Source organism: Astatotilapia calliptera, chromosome 10 (assembly GCF_964374335.1).
Source record: "Astatotilapia calliptera chromosome 10, fAstCal68.1, whole genome shotgun sequence".
Lineage (NCBI taxonomy): Eukaryota > Metazoa > Chordata > Actinopteri > Cichliformes > Cichlidae > Astatotilapia > Astatotilapia calliptera.
In genome coordinates, this window is record NC_137431.1 from 26822597 (window position 1) to 26839922 (window position 17326).

At 42.2% G+C, this 17326-nt stretch overlaps 1 long non-coding RNA gene across 1 annotated transcript; it reads left to right on the forward strand.

Annotated features, from left to right (window-relative positions):
• Positions 1 to 2800: 2800 nt before the first annotated feature.
• On the forward strand, positions 2801 to 3369 carry LOC145431317 (uncharacterized). The gene is made up of 2 exons (XR_013911614.1): positions 2801 to 3111; positions 3199 to 3369. It is a non-coding gene; the product is annotated as an uncharacterized LOC145431317 (long non-coding RNA).
• The last annotated feature ends 13957 nt before the right edge of the window (positions 3370 to 17326 follow it).

The window sequence follows — 17326 nt, forward strand, 5'->3', positions numbered from 1 at the left end:
ACATATATCAACTTAGCTTCCTCTTAAATCATTGACCGATGACTGGGGTTATGTCTGAACTGTTTACGTCTTTGCTGACAAGATTTCAGATTCAGATTTCAATGGCGTAGTTCATGTGGTTGATTTAAAAACAGTCTGGTTGAGTAAGCGATTAATAGTTGGAATTAAACCATCATTAATCCTCCCTTCACCACCAAACAGGGAACCTTGGAGTCATCACTCTAATAATCCACTCTTTACATATGTGGGTCAAAGATCAGCACTCAAACCTGATTCTGTAAAACAAAGCCCCTACACTGTTCCTTCTACCATCCTGACAAACCATTCACTTACCACTGCCCTTTCCTTCCCCATGCCCCAAAATAACATGAAAGTCACATCAAAGTCCAACAAATCTGCTCACAGTTAGTTTTTGGCCTCATTTCCTGTTTTTGTTTTCTCCCAAAAAAACAAGAAAAGAAGAAAAAATCAAACGGGAAAAACTACACTAATCTGCAATGTGTTTTGGATGTAATACTTTGGCGTGTTCTGCATAAATGAACAGGGAAACTGGAGAGCTGCCTCATTAGTTTCCAATACGCTGAAGTCAAGATCTGATCTCGTGTGCCAGAGAGAGGAAATGAGCAAATATAGGAAGATTATTGGGAAATATTGGAGACACTTTTGATGTGACACTGTATTTATTTGTTGGACACACACAGCCGGGCTTGCCTTCTCTAGTTTTATTGGGCATAAAATTCTGGGAACCACACAGAACTGACAATGGATGTTTATTACCCCAGATATGAGCGGCGATGACATTAACTACAAACACACAACACTGCAAGCATTTACAAAATATACTCCATATATATTATGCACTGCGCAGTAATGCACACTCAGGCAGGATGATTATACTGATGTCAGAACACCTCATTGTTAGTACATTTAATTGCTGACTATAGCAATGAAAGGACAGTTAGAGGGATGTCTTTTGTTTTTTCCTATCCTGCCTGTGTGATGTGAATGCAACATTTAAGCCTCACCAGCACTGAGGATGAAATTTCAAAGCTTGCTCTAAGTATCATGGTACAGAAAAGACCCTCAAATCAGTGAAGTCAAAGGAGTTTCTTCTCAGGAAACATACATTTTCTCAGCAAATGTTGTACAATCCACCTATTCAGTGCTGTGTTTTGTTTGGAAAGGGTAGCGTGTGGAGATTTTAGCCTGATGATGGCACTGGGAAAAAAAATATCAGGCCTTGTTAAAGCATTCATACAAAAAAACATGTCCAATGCACCAGAGGAGACAAATAAATCCTGCTCCCTCACCAAATTATGAACATGATTATGTTCATAATACTATTTAACGTAAGCATAAGTAAGTAAAATGATGAATAATAATTACCATATTTCTTTTTTTTAAGTTTTCTCAATTGTTTTGATACAATTCAACAATCAAAGCTTGTTTCACATGAGTTAGAATATGCAGTCGAGCACTTCACTTAAACACAGTGACCGCTGAGTAAAAGCCTTTACTCACTGCTGTTTTAGGACTTTGACATCAAAATGTTTTTCTACTTTTTATCAAAAAATACCAAAAATTTTTTTTTACTGGCCCTAAAAAAATAGTGTCCAGACCCAAAAATGAAATGTGAAGAATTAAACATTTTACACAATAGAATCACCTATTGGGATCCAAACCAGTACTAGACAGATCTACCAAAAGGTGTACCTAATAAATTGTCCAGTGATACTGCTATTGTTACACTACTAAAGATATTTGTTACTGTCTTGATGAACTTCAGAATCAGAATACTTTAATAATCCCTAAGGAAATTATGTCATTTGAATATGAAAATGTCAGGGTCCTGGGACTGGGCGACCCAGGATCCCTGGGCAGTCATGGACCTGTGTATTATTATTATTATGTATTTTTGGTGTCGTTTCCCCTTCTCTGTGCGTGTACATATGTGTGTTTCTCTGTGCTGTGTTAGTCTGTGTCCCACTCATATGTTTAGGCGAGGTATGGGTGTGTATGTCTGCGGGTGTGCCTGGAGGATGGAGCTCGGCCACCTGCAGGCCTGAGGGGTGTGGCCCTGCGGAGGGACTGGCCACACCCGAAGCCACACACCTGCCGCTCGTCGGGGGAGCTACTTAGGAGAGTCTTGGAGCTCCCACCGACGCGGGATCATTGAGTTATCTTACCAAGTCAGTGTGTGTTAGCTTAGGTCTGTGCTGTGCATATAGGCCGCCGGAGGAGCAGCAGCGCCGCTACCGCCACTGGATCCCGGGCAGGCCGCCTGGGGAGCAGCGCCGCCGCTACTTGGCCCGGGGCTCGCCACCGGAGGGGCAGCAGTGCCGCCGCCACTGGAGCAGTGGCAGGCCCCCAGAACCGTTTTTCTGCTGTTGCCGGACCCGTGGCTGCCCGCCGGAGCTGCAATGTCGCCACCATTGGACTCGAGGTAGGCCCCCTGAACTCTTTTGTTATGTTGATGGGCCGCCTGAGACTGTTTTGTGGCATTTTTTCTTTTTGTTGCTCCGCTGCGGGATGCGCGGTCGGACTCTGGGATTGTGACCTTGGGGGGGTTGTTTTCTTTGGGGGTTTTTGCTTGTTTTGGTTCTGCCCTCCGTCCGGGACCTCCCGCCGCCCGCCCTGGGTTGGTTGTACTGTTTTTGGTTTGTGTTTTTGGGTCGTCGGGAGCCGACCCTTAGAGGGGGGGGGGGGGGGGGGTACTGTCAGGGTCCTGGGACTGGGCGACCCAGGATCCCTGGGCAGTCATGGACCTGTGTATTATTATTATTATTATTATTATTATTATTATTATTATTATTATTATTATGTATTTTTGGTGTCGTTTCCCCTTCTCTGTGCGTGTACATATGTGTGTTTCTCTGTGCTGTGTTAGTCTGTGTCCCACTCATATGTTTAGGCGAGGTATGGGTGTGTATGTCTGCGGGTGTGCCTGGAGGATGGAGCTCGGCCACCTGCAGGCCTGAGGGGTGTGGCCCTGCGGAGGGACTGGCCACACCCGAAGCCACACACCTGCCGCTGATCAGGGCTCGTCGGGGGAGCTACTTAGGAGAGTCTTGGAGCTCCCACCGACGCGGGATCATTGAGTTATCTTACCAAGTCAGTGTGTGTTAGCTTAGGTCTGTGCTGTGCGTATATGCCCGCCGAGGGTTAGTGTTGACGGCTGCGTCTCTGGTTTCCCTACAGGAGGAGGAGTGGTCCGGAGAGGCAGCACGCACGGGGGTGCGGAAACACAACAGCGGGGAGCACGAGCACAGATATCGGAGGGAAGCACGCACACGGGGTTCGAGGGAGCAACGGGGAGTTATTGTATTTACAGCCTTTTCACTGTAAATAAAGAGCACTGTTTGCATCGCAGAGTCTGCGTTTTGGGTCCTCCTTTCCCCACATCCCCACGGTCTGCCAGCCAGACCGTGACAGAAAACACCCTTTTTCTACTAATACTGTCCAGCATTGCATTAATGTTTCCAGTCCAGTGACTTCAAGCTTGTATGAAAGAGCAAATACAGTAACGCCTATTCAGAGGTTTACTTGCAACAAATAGAAATGCATACTTTCAGGTTAGTGTCAGCTGCTCATCCAAGTTTCCCTTTTAAGCGGCCCCAAGGATGCTCTACTGGATACTGTTGACTGAAGGCCATTGGAGTACAGTTTTTTCAGTCTTCTGTATTTTGGTGAGACTGTGTGACTCACCAATGTAGCCTTAGTGTAGCCCAGTGGCAAACAGATGGAATTAGAGACTGTTTATTGTAATTATTATTAAAGGTGTTTTATTTTGTTCAGTTAAAAGCACTCATGATTGGAGAGAGACTCTAAAGAAAAAATCCAAATTATTTTGTATGGAATTGCATTATTTGTGTTATTTATTTTGTTTCTCAAAGGTTATTTTTTTTGACCTGGATACAAATGCAGTCCAACCAATGGGATTGTTTGTCCCGCCTTGTTTTTCATGTTTGGTTGCGCTGCTAAGGCTGCTTAGACCACACGCGCCATAGCAGTACCTGTGGGGAAAACGTGGTAGCTGTTGAAACAGCGAAGCTGTTGGTGTCTGCTTGATTAGCCGCCAGATTTGGATAGCCGAAGCTAGTTTTATGAATACGAAGTGCTTTGCACTGGTGAGTAACGAAACTGTTTTAGCCGCTGATCGGCATCCTGAAATGTTAATGTTGTTCGCTTCAAAAAACAAACGCTAATGGTGACGGTACTATGCAAGTAGCTAGCGAGTGTGCTAAACGCTCACTCCCGTTGTTAAGCGTTAGTTGAGAACTTATTAGCTGTTGTTAGGTTAAGGAAAAAACAGTATGTCTATCTGTTGTATTGAAATGTTTTATTGTGTTACTTTTATTCATCACTGTTGTTACTTGACCGTGAGCAGAGTATATTGAGTTTGCTGCTTTTAATGAGCAGTGTGAATTGCTTTAATGATTGGTGATAGCTACATTGCCATGTAATGAAAACGTTTAGAATTTGATTAGTTGTACAACATTAGAAATTGAAACACATTTTGTTCATGATTTATACTTTAAACAGAAGTGTTAGTTAAGTGTGAACCATGTTCATTTGAAGTAATTCTGACCTCACTCTTAGGTCAGGTTTTTTGAGTTGGAGAAAGGAGCCGAGACTCCTCGGAGAACATTGGATTACAGACTTTGTGGAAATCCGCAGAAGAGGAATAATTTTCCATTGCAATGGATGGCGAGCCACAGCCCATTTGGAATTGAATCTTGAAGTCTGGTTGCCTGAACTGTGGTAGGACAGTGCAAACATACATCGATCGTGGACTGAACTCACACCAATAACTCACCAGATCACCAAACAGGCCTGATCTGGATCCTATTGACACTTTAAAAGACCCGGGTCTAACATTCTTTTCTTTTTTTATTTTGGGTATCTGTGCGCGCACACACAATTTTGGTTGTTATTGTAAAGGCAATACAGTGCACAAATTTCAAATACAGTTGAACTATTGCTTCATCATTTGCAGTTGTGTTTTCATTGTGGTTACCCATCCTCTGGGCTCCTGTCGTTCCTGAAATCTTCTGATTTGCCCATTGTTTATATATTTTGTTACATACTGGTTACAGTGTAAAAGTGGCGAGCCAGCCAGGAGCCTTGAATTAATGGGTGACGATAGTGAAGCATATTGTGTGATTGAGCTTTTGGTAAGACCGTCTGTCGCACCAAAAGATGGATTTTGTTGAAAAATTAGGTATTAAGGTCCCAAATGCTGTCATAGTGCGTGGGGTAACAGGATCAGAAAAGGATGAAGAGATTTTTGAGTTCTTAAAGCAGTACGGCTCTATTAGTAGGGTCCTCACCATTGATGATCAAGTATCTGAATTCAACAAGGATCAGATAGTGGAGTATAACTCAGGAGTAGCAGTGCAAACATTAGGACCCTTGTTGCCCTATGTCCACCCCTCAGCTGCCAATCCTGATGTAGTATTTTCTGTACATGCTTTGACAGATGTTTATTCCCAGAGAGTTGGGGGGAGTGTCACAGATACTTACCTGAGTGAACTGCGAGGAATAGCCAAGCTAAGTGGGAAAGATTTTGAAGAGGTACTGAGAGAGGTGATGACAAAAATTGAAAAGTCTGTGGGTGTCGCCGAAGAAAGTGTTGCACTCAGTACTGAGGTTGAAATAGAGGAAGTTGATCATACTGACAGGCCCAGCCAGACCCCTGCTACTTTTATTGAATCAGCTGGTATTTCAGTCTGTCCTAAGCTTGGCCACGCTGATGATGAATATCGCACACCGACTTTAAGCTCTGGAACCAAGAGATCCCTGACTCTAAATCCTGGTGAGCTTAACCCACCAGACGTACAGAGAATTGTGGTTGAACACATTGTAAAGAGTGATGATAAGATGTCACGTACCCATTCCACCTTGAGACTGAGAGCTTTTTCTGGGAAGATTCCCCGGCCATATAATGAAGCTGATTATGATACTTGGCGCTCTCATGTTGATTTAATGATGGAGGACACTTCTGTTTCTGACTTGGAGAAGACTCATAAAATTCTCGAGAGCCTCCTCATTCCTGCTTCAGATGTAGTTCGACATCTTGGACCTGAAGCGCCACCATCTACCTACCTGCAATTATTGGAATCTGCCTTTGGCACAGTTGAGGATGGGGAGGAATTGTTGGTGAGGTTCATGAACACATTGCAAGATCCTGGAGAAAAACCCTCAGCTTACCTGCATCGCCTGCAGGTGGCATTGAACCGTACTGTACGCAGGGGAGGTGTACAGCCACAAGAGGTCGACAAACACCTCCTGAAACAATTTTACAGGGGTTGTTGGAATCATGACTTGCTTGCTGTCTTGCAGCTAGAACTTAAGGATCGACAACCCCCATCACTCGCTGAGCTTTTGTTGCTGCTGCGTACTGCAGAAAATAGGCAAGAAACAAAAACTAGTAGAATGAAACGGCACCTTGGTACTACCAAACCTAAGGTTGTCTCCCATAGACAGAGTGTTCAGGAAACAAGCGAAACACAAGCTGAATCTGAATCAAGTGACCTAAGTAAGTTAAAGAAGCAAGTTGCTGACTTGAAGAGTCAATTGACAGCACTCATGAAACAAAGAAAACCCACTGCTTCTAAGAAAGAACACATGCAGAAAGATGAAACTAAAAAACCTGACCATGTAAAGACTGAACCAGGGCCCCCTCCACACAGCGCTTTAACTGTAAAGCCAAAACCGTGGTACTGTTTCCGTTGTGGGGAGGATGGTCATATTGTGGCCACCTGTGAGTCAGATCCAAATCCTGCCCTGGTAGCTGCTAAAAGAAAGGAACTGAGAATCCGTCAGCAGTTATGGGAAAGCCAACACCGAAACACACCTTCGTTAAACTGAATTCAGTCCCTGTCGTGGGACAGATGGGGACTGCAACGGGTCAAACACGTCCCGCTGATAAGAAGCCTAAAGTGACCACTAAGAAGGGTGCCATGTTAACATTGAATGCTGAGCGTGGTAATTTCAAATTACCCAAAGGTTTAATAGGGGCGAAAACTACAGCACACCTTGTATACGTGATACTTTTTACAGCATATGGGCCCCCGTGTCAGGCCACATATTTCGTCACTACCTCAATCAGGTGACGAAGGTTCAAATAGAGGGCAATTGTGTTAGCTGCTTAATGGATACAGGCTCTCAAGTCACCACTGTTCCCCAGTCGTTTTACAATCAGAACCTGTCACAACATGAGATCCGGCCTCTCTTTGAGCTTTTGGAGGTTGAAGGAGCCAATGGCCAATCTGTGCCTTATCTAGGCTACATTGAGATTAATGTTGTATTCCCCAAAGAGTTTTTAGGTGCTGAGGTTGAAGTCCCCACACTAGCATTGGTGGTTCCAGATGTTCGTACAGTCCCCCAGCCACTAGTTTTGATAGGTACTAACACACTAGATCTACTTTACGAACTCCATTGTGATACCTGTCCTGAAGAGTATGAACCATCACAATATGGTTACAAAGCAGTGCTAAAGATTTTGGGGCTGCGACACAGGCAGTGCAAGGATAACCGCCTTGGTCTGGTCACCTCGCTCGGAAAAGACCCCCAGCTAGTTCCAGCAGGACAAACCGTAGTGTTAGAGGGGTTCATTGATGTTAACAGTCATACCACTGAGAAATCTGTCCTCTTAGAACATCCCTCCTTGTCAGCACTGCCAGGTGGGGTGTTAGTTAAACCTTGCCTCATTGACTTGCCCCAGAAAGCGCCATATAAAGTGCCAGTCGTAATGACTAATGAGCTGGATCATGATGTTGTTATTCCCCAGAAGTGTGTGATTGGGGAAATCAGTGCATTTCATCGTGTTCTCTCTCACATGAGCATTGTGTGGTGACACCAGATTCTAGCACCAAGCAGAAGCTAGGCCTCAACTTCAACTTCGAGGACTCACCCATAAGTGCTGAGTGGAGAGAGAGAGAGTAACACAAAAAATTGCCAATATGCCGGAGGTCTTCGCGCAAAATGACATTGACTTTGGGAGAACTAATCAGGTAAAACACCAAATCAAGCTATCTGATGAGACTCCATTTAAGCACAGGGCACGCCCCATACACCCAAATGATCTGGAAGCTGTCCGAAAGCACTTGCTAGAACTTCAACAGGCAGGTGTGATCAGGGAGTCCACATCACCCTTCTCTTCTCCCATAGTGGTGGTGAGGAAGAAGAATGGGGATGTGCGTCTCTGTGTTGATTACAGGAAGCTCAATCTGCAAACAGTGAAGGATGCTTATGCACTCCCAAACTTGGAGGAGACTTTCTCCACGCTGACTGGTTCCCAGTGGTTTTCTGTCCTCGACTTAAAATCTGGTTACTACCAGATTGAGGTTGAAGAGGCTGACAAACCGAAGACAGCTTTCGTTTGTCCCATTGGATTTTGGGAGTTTAACCGTATGCCGCAGGGCATTACGAACGCTCCAAGCACATTTCAGCGTCTCATGGAGAAATGCATGGGGGATATGAACCTGAAGGAGGTTCTTGTCTTCCTTGATGACATCATTGTTTTCTCTAAAACGCTGGAAGAACATGAGACCCGACTGATCAAAGTTCTCAACCGTCTGAAAGAGTACGGGTTGAAATTATCCCCTGAGAAATGTAAATTTTTTCAGACATCAGTGAGGTACTTGGGACATGTTGTGTCTCGTAATGGGGTGGAGACTGACCCTGAAAAAGTGAAGGCTCTGCAAACTTGGCCAGTGCCTACTGATCTGAAAGAACTGAGGTCTTTTCTTGGTTTTGCAGGGTATTACAGACGCTTCATTAAAAGCTATTCTAACCTAGTGAAGCCCCTCACCAATCTGACCTCAGGTTACCCACCCCTTCGCAAAGGTACCAAGCCCAAAGCTAACACTCCTCAGTATCATGATCCGAAAAAACCCTTTGGTGAGCGATGGACTCCAGAGTGTGAACAAGCTTTCCGAGCGATCATTGAAAAGCTAACTACTGCTCCGATCTTGGGTTTTGCTGCCCCCAAGTTGCCCTACACTCTCCATACGGATGCCAGCACTATGGGGTTGGGTGCTGCTTTGTATCAGGAGCAGGAGGGGCAGATGAGAGTAATAGCATATGCTAGCCGAGGTTTGTCCAAGAGTGAGTCTCGCTACCCTGCCCACAAACTAGAGTTTTTAGCTCTAAAGTGGGCAGTTACAGAAAAATTTTCTGATTACCTCTATGGTAGCCAATTCATGGTTGTAACTGACAGCAATCCCTTAACATATGTTCTGTCTACAGCCAAGTTGGATGCAATGAGCTATCGTTGGCTAGCAGCACTCTCCACGTTTAACTTCCAGCTTCAGTACAGAGCTGGAAAGTTAAATTCTGATGCAGACGGTCTTTCAAGACGACCACATGGAGAACTGCTCAATGACACCGTTTCACAAAAAGAGCACGAACGTATACAGCGGTTCACTGAAACACATCTGTCTGGTCAAGGAGTCACTCTTGGCCCAGACGTGGTCCCAGCTATCTGTGAGAGGCACCTCATTGGCTGTAGCCCAAGTGAAAACAAAGAGATGGATTGTGCTTTCACCCTGGTAGACTCTTTGGCCATGTCTGTATCTGCTATACCAGATGAATTTGTGAATGAAGATCAGTGTGGTGGGTTACCAGTTATTCCCCATATGCCTGTAGAGCAGCTAAGGGCAGAACAACGAGCTGACCCGTGTTTGAGGGAAATTATAGCTCAACTCGAGACTGGGGACAAGGTTCCACCCACCGTTAGAAAGCAACTGCCCGATATTCCCTTACTAATCAGGGAATTCAGTCGCCTTGAGCTACACAATCAAATACTGTACCGAACACGACAAGATGGAGGTTGTGTAACCTGGCAACTTGTTCTTCCAGAGCAGTTTCGAGACACAGTCCTCCATAGCCTCCATGATGATATGGGCCACTTAGGGATTGAACGCACTCTCGACCTGGTGAGAACAAGGTTTTACTGGCCAAGGATGGCTGCAGATGTTGAGAAAAAGGTTAAAACCTGTGATCGCTGTGTTCTGAGAAAATCCCTTCCTGAAAAAGCTGCTCCTTTGGTCACCATAAAGTCCACCAGACCTCTTGAGCTTGTTTGTATGGACTTTTTGTCCATTGAGCCTGATAGGAGCAATATTAAGGACGTCCTCGTACTTACAGACCACTAAGTATGCCATTGCCGTCCCAACTCCCAATCAGAAAGCTCAAACAGTTGCCAAGTGCCTGTGGGATAATTTCATTGTCCATTACGGCATTCCTGAACGTTTGCATAGTGACCAAGGGCCTGACTTTGAGTCACACATCATCAAAGAACTATGCAACATCCTGGGTGTTCACAAGATTCGTACTACGCCCTACCATCCTAGGGGAAACCCTGTAGAGCGTTTTAATAGGACGCTGTTGAGCATGCTTGGCACATTGGAAAACAAGGACAAATCACAGTGGCATAGCTTTGTGAAACCATTGGTTCATGCGTACAATTGTACAAAGAACGACGTTACAGGGTACTCACCTTATGAATTAATGTATGGCCGTAAACCCAGATTGCCCATTGACCTGGCTTTTGGTCTTCCCCTCAGAGACGACGGCTACAAGTCACATTCGCAATATGTGCAAAGTTTGAAGTCACGTCTGGAAGAGAGTTACAGGATCGAGGCACAAAACGCAGCAAAAATTGCTGACAAGAATAAGACCAGATTTGACTTGCGTGTAACCGCTTCTAAATTGGAAGAAGGAGACAGAGTTTTAGTGTGTGCTGTACGCCTAAGAGGGAAACATAAGCTTGCTGATAAGTGGGAGTCAGATGTTTATGTGGTGGTAAAGCAGGCGGGAGATCTCCCAGTTTACACAATAAAACCTGAGAACAGAGACGCTCCTTGGCGAACTGTCCATCGAGATCTCCTACTCCCTTGTGGTTTTGTCACACCCACTAAGGAGAAGCCTGTTATGACAAACTCCACACGCAAGCCTGTAACACGGCAATCAGCTAAACAGTATTATGAGACTGAACCTTCTGAGACAGAGGAGGATACCGTTTGGTTTCGTGAGAGGCGTCCCAGAGAAACCATTCGATTCACCACATTGTACGAGATTCCAAAATCATCCCCTGACACCGATGATGGTGAGGCAGCACAGATAAATTTAACTGAAGACTGCTTAGCTGTTAATGATACGGTAGTCAGAGAAGACTTGTCTCATGGAAATGCAGAAATCATTTTGGAGGATACTGCCTTGGATGCCGTGAGTGAAAAACGCTCAGCTGCTGATGTACCTGGAAGTGGAAATGACTTAGCAGACACATCCACCTTTCAGGGAGATGTTCTTCTAAGCAGAGAAGACTCTGACAGTGAGCCTGAGGCCTTTAACAAAGAAGATTCACAACAGAGCGTGGAAGGTGATAAAACGGACACTCTTCGACGTTCAGTGAGGAATAGAGGTCCGCCAGAAAGACTGCAGTACACCCAGTTGGGTAATCCACTGATATCTATTGTGCAATCCTTATTCCAAGGCTTGAGCTTAGCTTTTACTGATGCTTTGCAAGAGAGTAAGGAGGTTGGAACTTACCAGGAGCCACTCTCTCAAGTGGTGAGGTCACAGCCATCTCCCATGCAAAGGGACTTGCATGAATTTAGGAGGGGAGAGTGTAGCCCAGTGGCAAACAGATGGAATTAGAGACTGTTTATTGTAATTATTATTAAAGGTGTTTTATTTTGTTCAGTTAAAAGCACTCATGATTGGAGAGAGACTCTAAAGAAAAAATCCAAATTATTTTGTATGGAATTGCATTATTTGTGTTATTTATTTATTTATTTTGTTTCTCAAAGGTTATTTTTTGACCTGGATACAAATGCAGTCCAACCAATGGGATTGTTTGTCCCGCCTTGTTTTTCATGTTTGGTTGCGCTGCTAAGGCTGCTTAGACCACACGCGCCATAGCAGTACCTGTGGGGAAAACGTGGTAGCTGTTGAAACAGCGAAGCTGTTGGTGTCTGCTTGATTAGCCGCCAGATTTGGATAGCCGAAGCTAGTTTTATGAATACGAAGTGCTTTGCACTGGTGAGTAACGAAACTGTTATAGCCGCTGATCGGCATCCTGAAATGTTAATGTTGTTCGCTTCAAAAAACAAACGCTAATGGTGACGGTACTATGCAAGTAGCTAGCGAGTGTGCTAAACGCTCACTCCCGTTGTTAAGCGTTAGTTGAGAACTTATTAGCTGTTGTTAGGTTAAGGAAAAAACAGTATGTCTATCTGTTGTATTGAAATGTTTTATTGTGTTACTTTTATTCATCACTGTTGTTACTTGACCGTGAGCAGAGTATATTGAGTTTGCTGCTTTTAATGAGCAGTGTGAATTGCTTTAATGATTGGTGATAGCTACATTGCCATGTAATGAAAACGTTTAGAATTTGATTAGTTGTACAACATTAGAAATTGAAACACATTTTGTTCATGATTTATACTTTAAACAGAAGTGTTAGTTAAGTGTGAACCATGTTCATTTGAAGTAATTCTGACCTCACTCTTAGGTCAAGTTTTTTGAGTTGGAGAAAGGAGCCGAGACTCCTCGGAGAACATTGGATTACAGACTTTGTGGAAATCCGCAGAAGAGGAATAATTTTCCATTGCAATGGATGGCGAGCCACAGCCCATTTGGAATTGAATCTTGAAGTCTGGTTGCCTGAACTGTGGTAGGACAGGACAGTGCAAACCATACATCGATCGTGGACTGAACTCACACCAATAACTCACCAGATCACCAAACAGGCCTGATCTGGATCCTATTGACACTTTAAAAGACCCGGGTCTAACATTCTTTTCTTTTTTATTTTGGGTATCTGTGCGCGCACACACAATTTTGGTTGTTATTGTAAAGGCAATACAGTGCACAAATTTCAAATACAGTTGAACTATTGCTTCATCATTTGCAGTTGTGTTTTCATTGTGGTTACCCATCCTCGGGCTCCTGTCGTTCCTGAAATCTTCTGATTTGCCCATTGTTTATATATTTTGTTACATACTGGTTACATTAGGTATTTCTGTTATTAGCTGATGGGTGTAGCCCCCAGTGTGGTCTTCTGTACCCATCTGAAGTACAGATCTCCTTCAAGGCCAGACATGTTGTACTTTCAGGGATGCTCTTCTGCCTAGCCTGTTTCTAATGAGTGGTTATTTAAGTTAATCATGTCTACATGCCTAAATACTTTGAGTTGCTGCTGATGTTAAAGGCTGATTAGATATTTGGATTACTGTAACAAGCATTGGAACAAGCATATCTAATAAAGTGGTTGCTAAATGTATGTAGCGTGACTTTTCTGGCCCACACAGTAGTTGGTGTTCAGGTCTCAGATTATATATATTTGACTTGTCCGTTTTCTGATGCATAGAATTTAATGGGTATTATTTAGCTTTTCTCAATTTCAGCAATTTTGTAAAGTGTCAAAAAATCCTTCACATTTTTGCAGAAATCTCTCAAAGTCACTAAGGGTTTAAGACAAAGAAACAACTAAACATTTCAATGACTAATTCTTTAAAGAGTGGTGAAAGGGTTTGATTCTTTCATCACAGAGTTGAAGTGATTGACTCACTATTTGTGTTTTGATAAATGTGAAAAGGGTATTTTGAATCTTTCAGTGTCTTTTGCACAGCTGATTCTGCGTTATGAAAAATGTCTGAAGTGTTGTGAGAACTGCATTAAGAGAGACTTTTCTGCTGCATCAAACCAGCTGAGGAAAAACTGACTCAAATGTTACAGCCAATCACATGGCATTATCTCAAAACACTTAGGCACACAGACATGATCAAGATGAGCTGCTGAAACTCAAGCCAAGTATCAGAATTAGGAAGAAAGGTGACTCAGTGTGGCATGGTTGTTGATGCCAGATGGGCTGGTCAGAACTGCTGATCTACTGGAATTTTCCTACACAATTATCTCTTACGTTTACAATGAACGGTCAGAAAAGAGAAAACAAAAAGCCTTGTTGATAGCGGAGGTTAAAGGAGAAGACTACTTTGAGCTGATAGGAAGGTCACAGCAACTCAAATAATGATTCATTACAACGAAGGTATGCAGAACACTCACAACACACTGGAACTTGATGCAGATGAGCTGCAGCACCAGAAACCCATACAGGATGCCACTCCTGTCAGCTAAGGTCAGAAAACCGAGGCTACATTTCAAACTAGATATCAGAAGACTGGAAAAATGCTGTACTGGAAAAAAAGCATGAAGGGGTGAATGAAGCATGTTGTATAAAGCACTTTGAGTGCTCCAGTAAAATAGAAAGTGCTTTCTTTACTTTTTCATACATATTTGATTTGACTAAAAAAAAACAAACAACCAAAAAACGTCATGCTGGACAATATTAAGGAGAGAAAAGTCTGACTGACAAAAGTAGTAACTGTTTTAATTGGCTGTCGAATTCAGATGAGATATGCATCAGTGACGAAGTGACAAAATGTTATTAGTGAAGCATGTGTAGAAACAATAGCAGTGTAGGTTCTCAGTTATCCAGCTCATGGTAATCTAAGGAGATTTGAAGGAAAACTGATGGGACTTCTTTAAGTTTCTTGAAGATGCTTCACCTCTCACCCGACAAGCTTTTTCAGCTCTAAGACCAAATGGCAGAGAGTCCCTGCAATAGCAGTTATTACAAATCCAATGAGCAATGCAAAGGTGATTTCTGGCTTGTTATATTTGGTCAAACTAGGGTTCACAAAATAACCAAGCACAGATTTCTGTGTTCATTTTCCTCTATTTCTCCTGTCAGTGTCTGCAAATTGCTAAATAAGTAATGAGATACCTCATTTGTTTAATTACGGTGAACAGTTTCAGAAAACTTGGAATTAAAAAAAAGGAAAATTTCACTGTGTTATCTCTTAATAAAAACCTTTAATAGTGGACAGTTAAATATAGTTTATGACTACTAGAAATACTAAAATATGGCTCATGTGCAGAATCGAACTTCCAAATTTGTCTTAAACTTGTCTTAAGTGATCAAAAGTTTCATTGTGATCCTTTTGTTAAAAGTTCTCCTAATTAAAGAAGACTTCGCTGCATTGAAACAGATATTGGACTCATAGACTGATCTTCTCTTTTTACTTTTAAAGACAGGGATTAAGCCTCTCTAAATACTGGCTGTTTCTTTAGCTTCACAATGATCTACTGCTCTAAAACCGTGGAACAATTATTCAATACCTGCTGTATAAATTTAAATGCTATATCAAAATATTTGATGTTTTGATGTGAGCTTGACCAACGATGCAAAATGATAACAGGTGATAAACATCAGCTATAACTTGCCACAGAAAAACCCCCTGTTTGGGGTCGTCTATCTTTGTGCAAAATCGGAACATTTTTTGTCTTGCTTCGCTTCCTCTCTAATGACAATCATGCCTGTGTGAGAGCACAGGTGCGCAGATAAACATGCCCCTGCATATCTAATGATAGCATTTATGACCTCTATGGCATTAGCGACTGAACAGACAAAAGGCAGTCAGGCTTGAAGTGGTGCAACAGTTACCGTTAGTACATTATGAGTGAGAACTGGTGGCAAACAGCCAGATGCTGAGTGCAAAGCTAGACAACTGAATGCACTTCAGCTCTGAGCATTTGTTGAAAAATAAAGCAGATTCACAGAAAACTGATGGTGGCATCAGTCAGATACTTTGAAATGGTTATAAAACGTTGATTCCGGTTACTTAATGTGGATATTTATTTTTTGCTTTAAGTATGTCTTGCTGCTCGTAAACATGACCCTGCCCACATTACAATAAAGTAAAGCAAGAGTGGACGAAATCTTAGTTTTAAAAATGAGTAAAAATAATGTCTTTTCACCAGATTAAATACTAGTTATACAATAATATTATTGATATAGTCATTCTGAAAATAAAAGTACAGCATATGGTGAGTTGTGTTGAGATAAAATGAGATAAAGATAAAATCTCTCATATTCACTGGTCCTTTAAATGTAACCGGTCGTCTTTGGCGTTTATTTATTTGGTATTTTCATATCTGCAGTATAATAGTTATTTTCTTTGAGATATATAATACCTTTCTCTTTTATTTAATGCCTTTAGTTTTTAGGATAATACTGAATGTGGAAGTACTGTCCATCTACCCTGATAGATGTCTGCAGCTATTCCACGCAGACTTTTTCCTACTTTTGCCAAAGTTTGTATGTAACTTTAACAACGATTCAAAAGTTGTGAGTCTTTGTCTCTTGTGAAACAGGGTTTCCACTACTGTAAATAAAATAGTGAGCCAGAAAGAGGGCTAACACAGACAACATGAAGTCCATTTTTTATTTTTTTTTCTAACTGCAGTTTGAAAGTATACAACTGAACATCATGATTTGATTTCTGTTATGAGACTCATAAATAAAATTACAAAAAAATTTCACTACAAAAAAAACAAACAAAAACAATCTACTGTTAGTAGGATGTAAAAAAACAAAACAAAAAATCGTTATATTTTCACTATCAAAGGCACAACATTGACTTTATCGACAACATGGAGAAGAAAACCTGCAGCATAATTCTTTTATTTTTCCTTTTTATTTTTTTCACACTCCATCAGAGAACACTGAAATGTTACAAAGAGATGTGTCTGATTCTACATGGAAAGAAACGAAAAAGAACAACTTCTATATCAACAGACAGTGGCTATAGATTGGTGGCACAGCTCAACAGGAAACGTACTGCCACAGAAAGAAATAGCACGTTGTCGCTGGAAAAGACAAAGGACCTTTGCAAAGCTCTAATGCCAATTTTCTCCAAAAAAAAAAAAAATAATAATAATTTTTATATACCTGACAACAATAAGAGACCAAAATAAAGAAAATAAAAAATAATAATTGGGCACCTTCTAAGATTAGGCTAAGATTAGGTGCTGAGGTAGACAAAAACTATAACCATTCAAATCATAATAAAAACACTATTTTCTTAATATAGAGCAACTTGACTGGCACTTGTGCTGTCACAACAATGGAGGAAAGAAGTAGCACAGACAAGCCAGGGAAAGACAGAGAGAGAAAAGCTTTGTTACATAAAAAGCTTTGTTATGCTTGGTCCGACAGGGCAATTGGTCCTCAGTGCTAATATAAAAAAATACAATGTCTTGGTGCTTTGTTACTCAAACAAGTTTAGTCTAGACCTCGATGACACATGCATTGCAACACTGCATGAAATGGCTACTTTGTTCTAGAAACACCACACCCAAACACAGAGTGCCAGGTCCAGGGATGCCATGATTCCTCTCTGACGAATTGAACATCCCCTCTTAAATGCTTTTTTGTAGCAAAGAAAAAGTACTTAAAAAACAAACAAAACTGAAG